The sequence below is a fragment of the Protomyctophum parallelum genome, assembly GCF_964188405.1.
Source record: "Protomyctophum parallelum genome assembly, chromosome: 11".
In the NCBI taxonomy this organism is placed as follows: domain Eukaryota; kingdom Metazoa; phylum Chordata; class Actinopteri; order Myctophiformes; family Myctophidae; genus Protomyctophum; species Protomyctophum parallelum.
In genome coordinates, this window is record NC_139707.1 from 41,031,919 (window position 1) to 41,051,181 (window position 19,263).

The 19,263-nt window shown below is 41.3% G+C and overlaps 1 protein-coding gene across 1 annotated transcript in view; it reads right to left on the reverse strand.

The window, feature by feature from the left end:
- dachd (dachshund d) overlaps positions 1–19,263 on the reverse strand; it is a gene marked incomplete at its 5' end in the record, with an annotated part of 45,911 nt that overhangs the window by 26,289 nt on the left and 359 nt on the right. The window lies entirely within an intron of this gene.

The window sequence follows — 19,263 nt, forward strand, 5'->3', positions numbered from 1 at the left end:
TCGGAATAGGAACAAACTGAGTAATTTCCCCTTCTTTCCATCCACGCAGAGTGGATGAGGAGAACTACAGGTTATGTTGTACCACGTTTTCTGTCTTTCTTGAGTTCCCCTTCATGTATTCAAATTCAGTTCAGCAGCATAAATTCCTCCCAAGAGGCCGTATTGTCCTTCTGTTTGTCCCCTGGGCTCCTCATCTCTCTGCAACATCTCGTCTCTACACACAATTTAGCCAATTTAACTCAGAGTGCCGTTCAAATGGATCAATTACCACTGAGGATTTTACTGTGTGTGTGTGTGTGTGTGTGTGTGAGGCTCTCACAAACACTGCATTCTTTTTAAATAATTTGATGTGATTCGAGGTGCATTAATTAAAACGCCTTTTAAAAGCTTCTGCTGATTGTGTCGGTTTCTTTAACGACTTTGTACCAATTATTCTACGTATCTTTTTATTCCTTTTTCTGTTTCCTCGTCTGCCCGGCCGGGCAGCCTGAAAACAAATGGACTGAATAGCCTTTCACTGCTTTTTTACCCCCGGAATAATAATCTTCTTTTGTGTTATTATTATGTGTGTGAAACAAAGGGATAAACACATTTCCTCCCCGCTCTCTCTGTCTCATTGCATTCAAGAGGAAACTCAGGGAGGACGGCACAATTTTACACCGATGGCTGCGTTGCAATTGCAGAGAGATACAAATGTATGAACGCCATACTTTCATAATGGCGTGGTCCGAATGCTTCAAAAGGCGCATAGGTTTGCTCTAGTGAACTTGAATGTGTGGTCTTTGGTGCATAAAGTAAGCATAAGGCCAACTCTATATAGCAATGAGCCTTTTACTGAATAAAAATGGAGGGCCTAAGGCACTGGGGCCAACACATTAACACGGGGCAGGAGCGAGTGGCAAAAATAAATATATAAAGACGAGTGTCAGAGAGTATACTACATTATTTAACAGCAATGGTTTTTAGAACCATGAAGGTTGTTTCCTGTTGAGGTCATAATAAACTAATATTATTTAGGTTTTATTATTCCAAAACCGCAATGAATCTAAGGCGTTAGATTTAGATTGTATGACGTGGGCTTATACTTGTACAAATATCATAAGAGCTCTGATCAATTCAGATATACACACACACACACACACACACACACAAACACACACACACAACCACACACACACACACACACACACACACCTTGTCATCATCACACAAAACACGTTTGTGGGAGGGATTCTGAAGTATCGCAGTATTATCATATCTATTCAAAGCTATCATGATGCAAATAGCCTCAATGACATGCTTGCCTCTACAAAACTCTCCCACAGGGTTCTAATAAAACAGCACCATTCTCCCTCAGAAACGTAGTAAACTCGAAAAAATCCTCAGTGTCGCTGAACTCCGAAGAGAGTAGAAATGGAACCAAAATGGATCCTAATGGATCCATTCCTTTTCCACTTCCACTTTCTTCTGAGTTAAGTTGACTTGAGGATTTCTTCTACAGCCCTGTGATCTGCGGCACAGACAAAATGAGACGCAGCAGCCAGCTACAACAGAACTCAGAGGCACACAGTGAGAGAATTCCCCGTTCCCCCCTCCTTGAATAGATAATGCTTTTCCTTCACATTCCTTTATTCTTTCAAAAAGAATGCATCAGAGGCCAAATATTAATTCTTCCCGTCATGCGGAGGAGCTATATGCAAGTGGCATAATACTATACGACGAGCTTTTGAATGATGAAGGGTGAACAGATGAAGGTTCTTTTTTTCTTCTGCCACTTTGAAACCTTCTGCGGAGTTTCTTCTGAGCAACACTCTCTCAACTTATATTCCCCACTCCGCAGGAGACGTGATTTTAAAAGACAACATTAATGAAAGCTCTGTAACAGGTAGAGACAGAGGGATTAATACTCCTCGTAAACACAGCAAGCCTCTCAGCCTCGGCTCTCACATGTCGGGTGAATAGGGGGAACACTGTTCTCCCACTTCCCCTCCTTCCTCCCACCATGAATCTCCTTTAAAGAAATGCCAATAGATCTGATTGCCTGATACTCCGATGCACCCCCCCCCCCCCTCCACCCCCCCGGTCTGTCTCTCTCACACGCACACATGACACACACACACACACACACACACACACACACACACACACACACACACACACACACACTCTCTCCCTCCTATTGTGCCCCCACCCCCGTGAAGATGCACGTGTGGAGGAATCACTTCAAGGAATGACATTGACAGAGGAAGTGCTGACTTGCACCACTGTTTGTCTTTTGATGTGAGAGATCAAATCAATGTGCGCAGGCGTTCTCAGAGCAACGCGGGCAGATTAGCATTAGCCCCGAAGGTGCCTGCTTTGCCCTCGATCATTAACGTTTTACAACTGACTCTCCAAATAATCAGGATTTGCCAACGCGGTTGCCGCCGCGGCGCAAACCCCCCTCGCTGAGAAAGGCGTGATGATTCTATGCGCCGTGGCGTTTTTGAGATGAAGGGTAATGTAAGGTTGGTCATGATGATGAGACTAACACCTACATAAGCCTACCTCAGAAACGAGGCCTGACACTGACATTTGTTAGTGGCGTGAGGAGCATTATTTGTCACTATACTAGCCGCGGTGTGCAATGGTGCCTTCACATGGAAAATACCACGATGAGATCTCCCCGAGTGCTTAAGGCAGATGGATTGAATCCTCTTGAACACTGATAAAGGTTGATTCCAGGTTGTGCTGACATTATTGTAAGGCAGACTAATGCAGAATAATAATGTCATATTTTCCCTTGTCAGGCCAAGTCGTAAAATATATAACCCGTTTGCTTTCATCTTCCTTTTTGCCTTCTTTGAACACACAGGCAGTCAGGCACCAACATTCATAGCTCACATGCTAATAGTGGGATGATGATGATGATAGCTTAGGCTAAAGACATTACGTTGCATAGGGGCGTGACGTTGGTTTTCAAAAGGTAAGGGCGATCCAGGGAGGGATTTTCGGACAAATTTGAATTCATACTGTTTGTCTGTATAACTTCATGCTAATGATCAAAGTTGAGGGTGGAAAATCTCCCGAGTGCAAGTTATGAAGATGAGATGAGGAGAGAGAGAGGGGGAGAGAGAGAGAGAGAGAGAGAGAGAGAGAGAGAGAGAGAGAGAGAGAGAAACTGCTTTGCTATACCCTGCTTTGAACACTTTTACACTTTCCAACAAGCTTTGTTTTTTAATTGGCTGAAATTAATCTTAGGGATGTAGATGCCTGATTTGCATTCATTAAAACCCAACCAAAAGAAGTCATGCTTAATTCCAATCAAATTTGCTTAATTATGCATGGCGAGAGATTCCCAAATGAGCAGTGGATTTTTGTTAGTCCCTTTTTTTTGGTTTCCTTATAGCAAATAAAATGTAATGAAGCTGTCTTTTTGTGTTTTACTGAATGCTGAAGAGCACATGAGGAGCACCTTGAGCACGGGCTGAAAACAATATTACTGCTAAAGTAATTATAAGAATCTGCATTTTTCATTGTTAATTGTGGATGTCAGCATCATTAATTTTAATTTACGGCAGGCAATAAAATTAAGAATACTTTGTGCTGATGTTTTAAATCATGCCTGTGAAGGGGACGCATAATGCAACTTAAATCTCAAGTAGATATTGATTGGGGTGGATGGTCTTTTCTATGAATCTTAAACAGGCAGACGCTGGGAATCTGCTTGAGACTTCACTTTTACGAGTTAACTCCAGGACCAGATAGCTCAAGTGCAATACAATTAAAGAAGTGTCAGTTTACACACACACACACACAAACACACACACACACACACACACGCACGCACGCACGCACGCACGCACGCACGCACACACACACACACACACGCATACACACACGTACTCATTTAATCAGCATATTGTATAACGACACTAAGATGTTGAACCAGATAACAAGTGCCATAAAAAGGACCTCTGTGCTGTTTATTCAAACGCAATGAAAGGTATATAAACACCAATACCCCATATCTAACTTCTGTATGTTCTGCCTCATAATATTCAGAGTGGTGAAGCAGTAAATGTTATGCAAGCCGTTAAAATGTCAACAAATGTTTGTTAAGCCACTATCTCACTGGTTCCCAAAGACCTATTTGTGGGTCGCAAACACATTTTTATGGGTCCTTTTTGAGTGGTGCAACCACTCCAAGGAACAGCTTTGTCCCTATGTGACTATGTTACTGTATGTTACTATGTTTAGAGTACCAATAGGGGGTGCTGTTGCACCACTCGCTTCAGACTGGTCTGATTTTTTTCTACATTTTGTTTTAAACAAAACCTTTCATGAATTAAAAACAAGTTAAATATTTTTTTTGCAGTTATTTCATGAAGAGATAAAAGAAAAATCTAAGAGATTCCATGAAAATGTAGGACGTTGTGAAAATAGCCGTCAGGTGGAAACCTTGTTATGACCAAAACGGGTCCAATATGTGGATAGTGGGTTAAATTCAACTGATACACTTTCAGGCTGCAAAACAGCACCTTCTAAACAATCACTGTTGAAATGCTATGGCAGTAAAAGGTGATATATGTGATTTGTTTGCTTGTTCAAATAAGCATTGTATAGTTCTATGCTCCCACAGCAATCACCGCTATAGATTTGTTTGTTCAGTAGCAGGCGTCTGCAAGTCTCTGAAGCTCTCGATACATTTTCATGTCAGGATACACATTTTGCCCAATCAGGACAGAGCACTCCTACAGGATAGGCTACAGAATAAATGCCAATTGGAGTTCTCTCTCCTGAATGGACACACTTGGTATCCCGGACCTGAACATTTATTTTACTTACTAAAGAAATCGAGCGATGGGGATGGGGAGGCTTTAACTGTAAAGAAACAGGCACCACATAAATCTCCTTTAATTTCCTATTTCACGATGTCGTCATGCTTTTTGAAAATGTTTGATTTGATTCAATTGTCTGCGGGATTGTCAGTTCTGTTTGTACAGAGAGTGTGAGCGGGGGAAGAGTCGGAGGCGCCGCACTGTACTGCACTGTACTGTACTGTATGTGGTCTGTGGGGGATGACATTATGTGTTTCTGCTCCAACACTTGATTTATAGCTTCATTTGGACCGTGCTTGTACGAAACACATCCTGCCCGCTGCAGGAGCCTTAGTGCATTGTAGTCTGAAAACAAAGGAAGAATAAAATTGATCTTTCTGGACACACACAAAATCAATGGATGGCTATTTCCTGTTCCATGGCATGTTAGTCCAACTGACTTGCTCAATCCTTGAACTTTCCTTGTCTCCCTCATCGCTGGAATGGAAAGGTCCTCAGAGTTCACTGGAAAACTTTGGGATGATGTCATGTGGGATTCTTTGGCGCTGTGTTTTTTCACTCTTAGCCTATGACTCCCAAAAGCAAATATTGAAAGGAACTCAAGTTCATGTCTAAGCTAATGTTTACTTGCTCAAAACTGACACTGACTACATTGAACTGGGGCTTATTACGGTTTGTTTTGTTATGTCAGTAGAGATCAACATGCTTCCGTCTTATTGACCGTTACTACTACACCAGTACGCCAATGTATAACCCTGTTGGTATAATCCATAGATCTGGGGGTGTTGTATCCTCATGTTGGGTGGGGCCATTACATAAACAAATGGAAATACGTTTCAAAACGTTTTCCAAAACTTTCGAAATGTCGTCACAAATTTGTGCCGTCAACGAAGTACGACGAAGTATAGGGCGTGACCGAGTTGTTAGCACAGCTTTCAACTGAACGATACTCAAATAATGTGCCAGTTCCCAAAAGAGAAAGAAACCCTGCCTTTAAACGTAGCTTGGTGTAATTCTTTGGCTCTGATTTACTGAAATCCCACGTGTTTGACAGTTACTCCAGAGGACGTGTCTGTACCTGCTGTGCAATGCATTGTACTGCAAGGTGATTGTGTTTCCAGCAGAAAAGGTCTCGACAGTGATGTTCAATTGTTCTCTTTCCGATTGGCGACGAGCCAAACGGTTCCTTCATGACACACACGGAGCTGGTACACTATCAGCTCCACTTCTCCTCTTCCTGTCTGCTTTCCTGGCGGTGACTGAAGCAAGTCACTCTAATGCAACAATGATGGTGATTTCACTCTGCTTATCAGAGCGAGTAAGTACTTAAGCAGCTGCTTGTACTTTGATCCAATTTACTTCCTGAATGTGCGCTTCCTCACGAACAGTAAACAGGTTCGGCCTATGCTGTCATTATAGTTCAAAGCCAAAGCAAATAGTTCACAGGATTATTATTTTTGATCTATTTGGGTTTGTGTTATCTTTTAGATTTTTGTTCTGAATTGTACAGTAGCCTGGTTAACAGAAGTGAGTTAACCTGAGTGATGGGCCCTCTCGACAGAGGGCATTTTTCAGATACCAATTTGTGCTTTATGGCAGTGGCTGTAATTCAATACTGCCAACGCAGCTCAGGAGGTTGGGAGAAAAAGCAGTAAGTTGAACACCGCAACCTTTAACATCATTGTGTGCTTGACTCATCTCCAAGGACGGGACAGATAAAAGATGATCAGTAAGAAAATTGATAGCACTGATTTAATAAACATCCTCAAAATGATCCCCGTGACCTGCATGTAGCAGCGGCAGTCGCGCGCACTTCGCCTAGGTTAAAGAATCAAGTGGGATGATTCATTTGAGTGACTGAGGTAGTTGAGTTTGATGGATCATTCCTAAAAGCATCGTTGCTAATCTCCGGCTCCTCTTTTTTAGGTTATTCACAGATCAGTGAGTTTTCCGGCTAATCCTGGACCTGACGCTGCTCTTGTCTGTGTACATGGTATTCATCATACGCTGACAGGCAGAGTCCTTCAGACGACAAATAACCTTCAGAGAGAGAGGAGGCGGGCAAGCAGTAGGTGTGCAGTTATTTTGGATACATTTCACAGTGGAGTAGGAACGCTGCATGGGGAGATGTATGGTGTCCTTGTTGGGCGCGGAGAGATGGACCCTTCTCCGTTTCCTGGCATAATCATTCTGAGCCTCAGCCATGCCTTCGACAACTCAATCAGACAGCCCTCTACCTGTAAAGTGGCTGGGTTGATTTGATTGCCATTTTTATTGGATCCCGGCCACATAAATCAAACCAATGGGGACGGCGGTACAGACGTGACCACTCGTCATTCGCTAGTAGCCTTGGAAACATTGTTTCGGGGGCCGTGTGGCTGTCATCGGAGGTAAATCAGGGGTCTGAAGTTTCTCTCCTCCGACACAGGAGCATGGAGTTAAATCATCTTGAAAATTGATGTCACTATGCCCAAGTGTTTTCACCTATCCCTCGGATAGAGTCCCATCAACTGGTGACAATGTCAGCACTTTTACCCTTCTCAAAAAAAAAAAAGGATGTTGCTCATCTTCATGCCTATATAGGCTTGTTACGGCATTCATTACATATTTTGTAATTTTTTTTGTTTGTTTGTTTAATTCTTAATGGAATGTTTCCTGTTGGTAATCTTGGGATTTTAATGACTTCAAAGTGTTCCAGTGCTAGATATGCAATTAACTCTCTTTCAGGAAAGGACTTACCTGCAGAAAAGCCTGACCTGTATTGCCTTGGACGTAATTAGAACAACTGATTTTGGAAGGCAAAGCCTGTTTGTACTGTGAAAGCAAGGTATACTGCAGAAGATTAGTATATCGTCAGTGTTGGGCAGAAACCTTGTATCTCCATGTTATTTTTTTTTCTTTTCATAAATAAATTCCATATTTTATACTCCATCATATGACTGTGTCGCTCAAAAGCATCTCAAATATTTCAAATTTTCACCTATAAAGACATGCCCAAAATAAGAACCCCAGGTTCACAGTTGGCCGATCTGTCATTAGGTTCTACAAATATTTACAGTAACCACTAAACAATATCCACATTGGATCCATTGGAACACAGGTTCATGTTTTCCATTTAACGGATTTGGATATACAAGGTTTCTGCCCGATAGCGATTACTGTACTGTATGTACAGAACAGTGGCACTGGCAGTGTAAACTAAAGGAGTCTGTCTGAAAGCTCCATGTGTTGTACACATAGCCAGGCACTGTCTGGTAAGCAATTTGATCCAATGTGAACTGATTAAGTCTATCATGTCCACCAGCGCTTACAGTGGGAACATATTAGATTAAATACAGGTAGCTAATTTCCTCCTCTGCATGGGTGAGTGGGAGTGTGAATGAAAGTGATGTAAAATTAATTTAGGCCTCTAAAAATTTGATCACGCCGAGGCTATTTTGGTTCTCCCGATGACAAGTAATAGTAGGGTTGTTGCTTTTCCAACCTCGCAGTATTAGCACCTTCGCCTATGGGGGTTTCAGGATCAATTTCATTCAGCATAAATATCACTTGATCTGTAAAACAAATTAGAAACAATGAAAGCCATAAAAATGCACCCTAGCTCTATTGAGATGTCCCTCCCAGCCATGTGTCAAAACGGGAGACATTAATGATACACCGAGGAGAGAAAATTACCATCTAGGCTACGTCCGAACCAGTAAACTGATAAACAAGCTGGCCGTTAGGAGTGGGGATGATTTGAATCAACAAGGGTGAACAGATATGGATACTCCGCGCATTAGTGTTAATAGGAATAGATTATGGAGGGATTTCGTGGAGTGACCTTCAGTGCACTAATTGAAATAGTATTCCGAGTCAGCAGTGGAGTAATCAACTTAAACACAGAATCATAAATCATCATGAATAGCGCTGTCACAGCCAAGCCATTAGCCCCGTGTTTTTTCCACAGCAACCTCATGAAAATATCTGCCACACCGATCCGTAGGTTAATAGGAACAGAAATGGCATTTAGAGTCTATTTGGATCAAATGTACTGTGCGAGCTTGAAAGTAAGAACTTCGCTAATTTGCAGGTAATGTGAATTGATGTAGTTAGGGGTTGAGGATAGTTCACACTGCAAAGTGTAACTCCATGAAGGAATGTGAAAGGCAATGCTGCACATAATACATGCTGGCTCCTGTATATTAGAGCCTGATGGAGCTTTTATCATAACAGGGGTGCTTGACATGTCTATCCTTTGTGTGACCATGGGGCCCAGAAGTGCCTCTGTGTGTTATCAGGCCGGGGTTAGGTAATCATGTTGGCTTAGAGTGACCTTTGTCCCTTGCTATTAATTATGGTTGGCAATAAGGCAATAAATTGCAAGACCTTATAGTAGCTATGCTCACATGCCCCAAGACTACTGTAAGCAACAAGGATTGTGCCATCTGTATGCCGGTATTGTTCACAACAAGGCTGTATGGATGTACAGTACACTGGTACTTTGCTCATAGCATGCTTAACCCATTCTGACCTGAGATCAGATTCTAAAAATGTCTGTTTGAAAATGACAGTTTTCTGAAAAAGTGATGCTTCTATGTCAGTGGTTCTTCGATTTTTCAAAAATAGCAGACCTACAAGCTCGTATCGCGCCACTCGGTGGCGCGATATGAGCTTGTAGATCTGCTATTTTTTCAATAGATAAAGCATAACATGATGCTGACACCAAAATGGGTGCCCGTTCAGAATGGGTTAAGATTCTTAGTACTAGTTGTTAGTTCTCGACTTGTGCCTCCACTCTGCAGTGGCAGTGGGTTTCAGAATTTAAGGATGGAAGGATAATCCACAAAATGCAGCTTTATTATTATTATTATTCATTACCACTCCACTCTTTAGTATGCCACAGTTCATTCTAGTACTGAAACAAGAGCGCTTTGTCAAAGTTTACAACATCTTTATTAATATCAACAAGTGCTCTCGGAGTAAATAGCTTTTTAATTGCAAGTAAAGTGAACGAATTAGATACTAAACAGTCGGTTAGCGTCAATGAAATGTCTTTCACACAACAATACCCAGCAAACTTGTCAGAAACGCTGATAAGAGGGCCGATCCTGAACGCTTACACGGCATTAATCAAATAGCAGGTCTAATTAAAAGCGCTTTAAACAAAGCTTTTTTTTTTCTTCTAAATGTTGCTCAGGTATGGCAATAATTTTTGATCAGCCAAGCCTGGAAGACAAATAATTAGAACTGCCACAGCGGCCTGATGAGTGATGTCAGCATCTCCGAGTGACCTTCCCCTGCTAATTAATTTTCATTCCAGGGAAAAAAGACCCCGTTGTTGCACATTATTAATTGAGTTCATGAAAAGATGCACCTGATTAATTTTTGTTGATAATACTTGTCATTCTGGCCACCGTTTGTAATCATTTTATGGGTTTTCTTCTTAGCGTTTTTCAAAGTTGATCTAAGTCATCTTAGCTGGAGATTAATTTGTCCAAAGGCTAGCTGCCCTGGCCGAACAGAAAGCAGGTCCCCAGTTTATCACACTTAGACGTGTGACACACACATAGCTTCTCTTTATCAGCGCTTGGGTATCTGAGATTGGAAAGATGTTGACTCCTTGATTTAGCTTAAAAGATATATATGGCTGGCACTGTGGCACAATCCAATATACCAGAAGGTTAAATTGTAAATGGAAAATCATTTATTTATCTCATCCGGCTACATAAAGACATTTCTATATGTCTGTTGTGGGTTTTACAACTTTGGATTGAAGATCAATAACATTTAAATGAGCAGGTAATTAAGTGCTCGATCACATACAATTCACGTGCAATTCTATTTAGCCCAGAGTTGCCATTTTTACTTGAAATCACACCCCAGTGTGAAGTGAGCCGTGCGTTCCGATGGTAATTCCGACGGAGAATTAGTCCGACATGCGGGAACAGCGGTCGGACTAGCGCTCGAACATGCGCTGCTCCCGTGCTTGTGGTTATGGTTAGGTTAGGGTTTGAGGTAGGTTGGCGGTCTAATAATAGTGCCGGACCATTATAAAGCGCTTTGAGTAAGCACGTATAGTGCATAGAAAAGCGCTATGAAAATGCAATCCATTATTATTATTATTAACTCTGCTTGCTACTTCTTGGTTTACCGGTGTGTGCAGAATTACAGACCTCATGGATGCACCTGCGCCAGTGGCATCTGATCGACTATGTCATAACTCAAAAGAAAGATTGAGGCATGGTTCTGATCACAAAGGCCCTCAAGAGGGGCTGACGATTGTTGGACTGACCATCGTCCCATCTTCTCCTCCATGCGAATTTGCCCGAAGCCAAAATCCAGACTGCATGCAAACCCTCCCCAAAAGAAGTTTGATGTCTCTGCACTCAAAGATCCAGACACCTCATACTCAATTCCGTTCTCCTCTGTCTCAACGTCTCCTGGACATCAACCATGACACCTCAGAGCCCGAGGCCTCTCGGTGCGCCATAAAGAATACCAACTGCTCATGAGACCTTGTGAGGACTTGTGAAACGGCGCCGTCAAGATTGATTCGATGACAACAACCTTGCAATCCGTGATCTCATTGACCAAAAAACGGAAGGCTCGCTTAGCATAGGAATGCATGGGAAGAAGTTCCCGAATGAGCCCCTGCATCCTCAGAGTTCTACTATACAGCAGCACCATGGAGAGTGTTTCTGACAAGCGGCACCGCACCGCCTGGTTCGGAAACTGCACCGCTGCGGAGAGTGGTGCGAACAGCACCAGGAAATACACGACAGATGTTGCGTGGCTAAGGCGAAAGGTGACATAAGGGACATTCATGTCCTAGCAGCACCACCAGACTGCTGAACAAGAGCTAAGTTTGATGCACAGACTGAACTAATTCATGTTTTAATAGGGACTCCTTTATATTTATACTCGTGCATACATTCATTCATGAACTTTATTTATTACGCAACCACAATTGTCATATTGGGCTATATTTTGCGCAAAACCCATAACCCTTATCCCTAAACTTATTTGCCATTTTTTACTATTTTATAAAAACCTTTTAGAATAGTTCAAATAGCTGATCTACAAGCTCACAACGTGTATATGTTGGACTGGCCCCATGAAGTGAACAGAGTTTTCGTAACTCTTGTCTTACTCTATGGCTCTGGAGACCAGTCATATAAGGAGCTCTGGCCGAGTCCACGTCAGCCATGACCATATATGGAGTTCCGAGTAACGTCCACCATTATGTCCGTATAATGAGTGCATGAACCTCTTGAGTAACGATGGCGAGCTTTATTCTTTATTCGGATCCCCATTAGCTTCGCTGCTATACAGTAGTCTTCCTGGGGTCCACAGAAAACATCACAACATTAAAACAACATACGTACAATACACATACAAACTACTGACACTGACCATTAAAATGCCAAAGATATATAGATAATATAACGCAATAACAAGGGCATCCATTATACCGTGCAAACTTTTACAGGAATAGAAAGACTGCAGTTTCTATTATATTAGGGTTGGATTCCCCATCGATGATGGCGCTGGTAGGGGGGTGTTTCTGAACTTTTCAACTAGGTTGAAAATGGGTGCTAAAATATTGTATGCATTATAAGTGCCTTAACACCGTTGAAACAGCTGTGAATAATTCAGTCCTCCCTTGCTTCTAGGTAAACGACAATATTTAGTCTATACACAGCACAGGCCTGTGTGAAATGCTTGGTGTAGCATTACTCTCACAATGTACAGTACCGTAAAGAGCACAAAATAGAGAAACTAATACTTTGTTCGCGTGGTGACGGATTTACGGTCCACACGAGTTTCCTGCCAGGAAGTGCAACAGGAACACCTTATTATGTTGGATAATGAAGTTGGGGAAATCAGGATGGTAGCAAAGAGAAATAGAGAAATGGAATTTGTTTGACAAACTGCGTTTGTGTCCCGAAAGGGGTTTGGAAATGCGTTCTACAGAGGCCCCTGAACAATTTGGGAATGACTGGATGTTGTGTTCATACAGTAAGTATAGCTAAATATAATAATTAAGAAATAAACACCCACCCACAAGCACAAAGGCGTAGACAATTACAGGCAAACAGTATGGAATATGAAACCCTGTTTGAATGTCATTGTCACATGACTCACGAGACCATGTGCTTAATTTGGTGGGGGAAAGAAATCACCTTTAAGTATCAAACAGTGACATTTGTGGCGGCCCTATGGGTGGAAGTGAAATTACTTTTGGCACTGAATTGTTCTCAAACGTCAAAATGGTTATTTAAAAATAGCAGAGCAAGCTCACAGCACGTCGCGTCGTGCAGAGCTGCAAGCTTGTACATCTGCTATGTTTGAACATTTTTTTTAAATCTTGAAAGTGTTTGAATTGTATTTATTTTTTAACACAAATCTTCTCTTCTGGGGTGCCCCTGTCAAAAATCATATTCAGATGGGGTGTCCATGGCCATCAATTTATGTAATTTCTTTGCCAAACAGCTCCCTCCTGCAAACTTATTTGTAGGTAATCAAAATGGAATATGAATATATTTACAGGTCACAATTCAGAGAGAGAGTCAATTCACAATTTGTGTGAGTTTGGGACAAATCTGAAAATGTGTATTTTGAAGAAAACACAAAATGCCAGAAAATCGATTCAAGTCGACATGGAGGTGGCCTCTGTGGAGTTTGATTGTGCATACAGTTCAAGAGTTATACAGTATGTCAAAAGTTTAAACGTGAAGCGGTCTGTAGTTAGTGCCAAAGTTACCGTGCCAATTGGCATGCCCAAAGCCAATCTGTCATTGCGGATGCCATCCAGATTATTTCCCATGCATAGAAAGGCTTTGCCACTGATCACATACTTGTTATTTATGCAGCCTCAATAGCAAACTGCACAGCTGGTAACTAGCAAAAGATTGAACAGAGAGGCCACACCTTGTTACTTGCGCAAGCAGAGCGCGCAAGTCATATTTCCGCCCGGTCCGTATGCACCGTCCCAGCCAACCCGCCACTTTTGATGCGTATGCAAATAAAACAGCTAATTTTTGCCTGATTTGCTGGGACCAGATTACATACATGACCATATTTCTTACGTCATCGTTGAGAGCTAGTCATACATATACTATATATATAATCTGTAAAATAAAATAGCAAATTGTGCCTGATTTGCTGGGACCAGAGTACATGGTGTGTATATGTATGACTAGCTCTCAATGATGACGTAAGAAATATGGTCATGTATGTAATCTGGTCCCAGGAAATCAGGCACAAATTTGCTGTTTTATTTGCATACGCATCAAAAGTGGCGGGTTGGCTGGGACGGTTTTTGGCGCAAAGTAACCACAGTATACCGCTAATCAACTTACAAATTATATATATAGTATATGTATGACTAGCTCTCAATGATGACGTAAGAAATATGGTCATGTATGTAATCTGGTCCCAGCAAATCAGGCACAATTTGCCGTTTTATTTGCATACGCATCAAAAGTGGCGGGTTGGCTGGGACGGCTTTTGGCGCAAAGTAATTACATATATATATATAGTATATTTATAACTAGTTCTCAATGATGACGGAAGAAATATGTGGATTAAAGGACCCAATGCCAGAGTGTAATTGGTTTTCGGAAGTATTTTAGATCATGTATATTTTAACAAATGTGAAAGTATTATTACAGAAATTGAAGTTAGACACATATTACTCTGATCATGATTTAGTATTAATATCACTATAGTCCAAGATGAAATACATTTAAAACAATTGACAATTTACAATAAGTAATACAATAATTATACTGTATAATATATATTTTAATTCAGTTTATATACTTTTCTTTCATCACATATCAATGATTTGTTTTTCTTTGAAAAACTAAAAAGGGATCCAGAATATTTCTAAAGTGATAAAACTGTATTTCTTATATAGATAGAAACTTGAACGATACTTAATAATACTAGGTGTTTACATGCATAAAGTAGGTAGGTAGCAAATAGTTACACCTAATACTTAGACATTTCAAACGTTCCTTCACAGAGATACTGAGATTCCACAGTTTACAGCGGTCGAAAGTACTTGCGCGCTCTGCTTGCGCACTAGTTGGCCATTTATGGCCTACTAGTGTGCAACAAGCAAGTATGCACTCGACAGAGTGCAGTTCTAGTTTATACTAGGAATCTTTGCTGCCATAAAACGTTTCATTTGTTGTGTTTTTATTAAAAGATAAAGTTGCTACAGACTTGGGGAGAAACAGGCTGTTGCTGGATAGTAAAACCTGATTATACTTGGTTGGCTGCACATCATTTCGCTCGAAAATAGCCGATCTACAAGATAATAGCCCATTCTGAACGGGCACCCATTTTGGTGTTAAAGCATCATGTTATGCTTTAGCTATTTAAAAATAGCAGATCTACAAGCTCATATCGCGCCACCGAGTGGCGTGATACGAGCTTGTAGGTCTGCTATTTTTGAAAAATCGAAGAGCGACTGACATTTTTAGAATCTGATCTCAGGTCAGAATGGGTTCATCAGACCAGTGTAGTGTCCGGCGGAAACCTCGTATGAATCTGATTTCAGGTCAGAATGGGATAGACGATCTTCAAGGCAATTGTTGATGTCACGTGATAAATATTGTCGATTTACCGCACAAGCTGATAGACTCATCATCTGCTATTTTCGGTGTGAGGCACCGGCACACATCTAAGCTATCAGGCTTAAGTACAGTATATATATCCAATCGTATGGTCAGGAGAGCACACATGTGTAGGTGAACGGAAACCTGTCCTCGCCCCTCCCAGTACGTGAGCTGCGGTGTTCCTCAAGGAAGCATACTAGGGACTTTACTATTCCTAATATACAGTACGTGAACGACATGACATCAGCTTGTGACTGAAACCTGCTCTTATTTGCGGATGACCCGGCTTTCCTGGTCTTCGGGCAAGGACAAATTGCAGGTAGCTCTGAACTCTCTAGAATCTGCACATGGCTCGCTGACAAGAAACGATCGCTATACACCTGGGTAAAACTGAATCCATTCTCCTTTGGTACAATAGAATAACTCATTCAAGGGTACTATGACTATGCAGTATGCATGCAACTCATGGTACCACATAGCACCACAAAGTAGGCCCTAAAAACATAGACAACCCAAACTGGTCAGAATACTGCTTGGCCTTAGGGCCGATTCATACTCCTATTTTAGAGCCGAATAAAAGTCGGTTCGGCGCTGTAGAGCCTACAATTTGACGTCATTTGTGGTTCGGGGGGGCGGGTACCGTCCTAAAGTCGGCTCTTCGATGCTACTGAAAATTTCTGACGAGCCGAAATCATTTTGGCACTACAGCGCCGAAACAGCGGTAAAATAGGAGTATGAATCGGCCCTTACTTCTATACAACTCATCTTACCCATACTCATTTTGCTAGGTTGGGATGGCTCAGGGTAGAGGACATAGTACAGCAACTTGCTCTACTATGTGCAAATGGGCCTGGACTACAAGATATGCTGCACCACAAAGACACCCATGGACCTAAAACGTCAACGCCGTTCACAGCAACACCACCACGTTCAACCCAGATTTGGCTCAAAAAGGGGGTTAAATTCGTTCACAACAATGTGGAACGCGCCCTACTAATAGTCGTAAAGGAATGTGAATCGCTCTCCTTCAGAACCGCTCAAAGAGCACTTACAGGTGGCTGCAATTTGAAACTGACTCTAGCAAAAAAGTCAAAGTCTCTGTGTTATTTTTTTTGCAAACTGGTAATAATGTATTCAACCAACCACTTCAATTAAGTTGATTGGTGACTTGGCAACTCCTTGAGTTAGGCGTTATTAGTATTTTCATGGATGCACTGATACTGTAGATCAGGATAAGAATGTTGTACTTGATCCTGGAGGGGACAGCTATGGAGCTAGTGCAGTGAGTGTACAGTAGGATGGGTGTGATATGAGTGTTTTCACACTCTAATCAGCAATGGCATCTTGGCAGCACTGTTATAGTTCTATTGAAGCTTCTGGAGACTCCTGCCAGGGATCCAGATTAAAAGGTGTGTGGCAGTTACAGTAGTCCAAAGAAGACAGGGTTAGAGTGGGAGGGAATTTGGAGACGTTCTTGAGGTGTAAGATCTATATTCCACAGCATTTAAACGGTGGGTAGTAAAGTTAAAATTCAGATACTTCCCACTTGGCATGAACGCACCACAACTGCATGCAGTGTTCCAATCACTCAGATGTCTATTCCACCAGACATTTTACTTTGCACATCACACCAATACCGCTGTGATTTTGTTTATGCAAGTTGGATAGTGTCGACTACTAGAGCATTTCATGACTGACATTATTGTAGCAGCACCACTGTTATTGTTTTTCTGAAAAAGATATGTTAAACAAATGCAATATTTATCAGTGCTTGTACTATCTCTTCCTGCCTCACACAACCATCTGTGAACCAGACTGCTTGCCGTTTATGTTGCTGTTTGTAGACTCCAAGCATACTGTAGTATGATAGCGTACAAAACATGACTCCAAATATTTAGTAGTCTAAGGGAATTAAGTTGGGAGCAACATTACATAAAACCTGGGGGAAAGGATCCGAGGCAAGATAATCAAAATGCAAAGAAATAAGTATTTATTTAAAAACTAAACAGACAATTGTGCTCTGAACAATTACCGAAATATGTTCTATAATTTATTGTTTCCTAAGCCATCACTATACATTTCAGTATCCGCCATACTGCTTTGTTACATCTATAAAATACTCCGGAAGTAACAATTAGAAAACAGATTACAAAAATATAAACACACTTTCGTCATAAAGTGATTCAAAAGGTATCATATGGTACACCAAAACAAACTAAAGTTCTCAAGTTATATAAGCACAATATTTCTCAGTAAAGTATACACACATGCGTAAGCAGACTACGCACACCCGTGCGCACGCACACTAATCTGCCAAGCGACCAAATGCAGTGATCCTTAAATAAATGTTTTGCAACAGTTGTTGAGGACACCAGTAAATGCACTGCGAAGCAGGTGTTTCTGATTGAAAAGGCAGTATTGATGCGAAGGTGGGTTCACGGTCTGGTGAGGCAGCAGAGAAGGCAGGTGAGGATGGGGAACCATTCACCAGATAGTTTTTTGGGTGGGTTGTCGACAGCATGTGACAGAGCTAACACAGGAGCATTATGGTCTGGTCATTTCGGCGTATGACATATGACCGAATCCTGAAAAATGTCCAGGTCAGAGTTCAACTAAATGTGGACTACTGCCAAGTATTACACAGTGGTTCAGGGAATTGTCTATATGTTTACCTTTGGAAAAGATTGCATATATTCTTAAGGACAAACAAGAAGTGTTTCAGGAGGTGTGGGGCCGTTTTATTAGATACATAAAGAACAATAATTTGTCACATTTAATGGATGGAGCTGAAGAGGAGTAGTGCTGTTGTTGTTTTTTTGTTTTGTTTTTTGGTTATTGTTGTTTTGCTTTCTTTATATTAGTAATTGTATTGTCTTGTAATGTTCATTGTTGTTTTCTGTATGTTTGTATTGTCATTTGCGTGTAAAAAAGGAAAGTAAATACATTGTTTACTACTGTGGACTACTGTAATAACTGTATGACCTTAGTTTGGCATGCTGTTGATGAAAATGTTTTTGTTGCCAACTCACAGAGTCACTGGATATGATTCAAAATTGAGGATGTTGGTTAGGTTAACACCTAGCCTAGAGAGACATTTGTATGAAAATAAATCAACCTTAAAGAAGGAGTGTCGTGACTTTTGTACTTTTTCTGTTTTGTATGTGTCTAGGGGAGTCAACATTACTCTTAGACCCCAAGGTGTGGATATAATTTTCAAATATGTCTTCCCTGTGTATTTTTGGTTTCTTCCTGAAAGCTGAAAGCCTTTGAGTCAAAAGGCCCAATCGAAATACACCACTTTAATGTCATCATAAAATCAACAACAGCTGTGGGCGAGGCTTAAATTCAGGTGGGCGGTGGTAAGGTGAAAGCCAGGTATAATTAATGAACTGCATGGTGGGTGTGGCCACATACAAACACAATTTTAACACTTTTTGTACACTTTTTGCAGGGGGATTGTACGAGAATTAGTCACTCGTGGGGGGGGGGGGGGGGGGGGGGGGATTACGCCACTCCATCTTTAACCTTCAGTAACAAACAGTAGGCTAATATTAGCTAGCGTCAGCATTAGAGATGGGAGGGGAGAACTAGCCCAGGTGGTTGCCGATTAGTTATCAGATGAAAGGAGAGATTACTGATTGGATTTCTATCTCTGTTGTCTATAACAGAACGATTTTGTGAACCAATGGCTATAGCTATAGCTATATTTTGTATATGTGTTCAAGTTGTTGGTACATTTCAATGGCGCTTTTGTTAGAGTCTATCAAACATTACAGTAAAATAGCCCATCAACAAGTGGGAGGGGGTGACAAACTGACAGTTCAAATAAAATA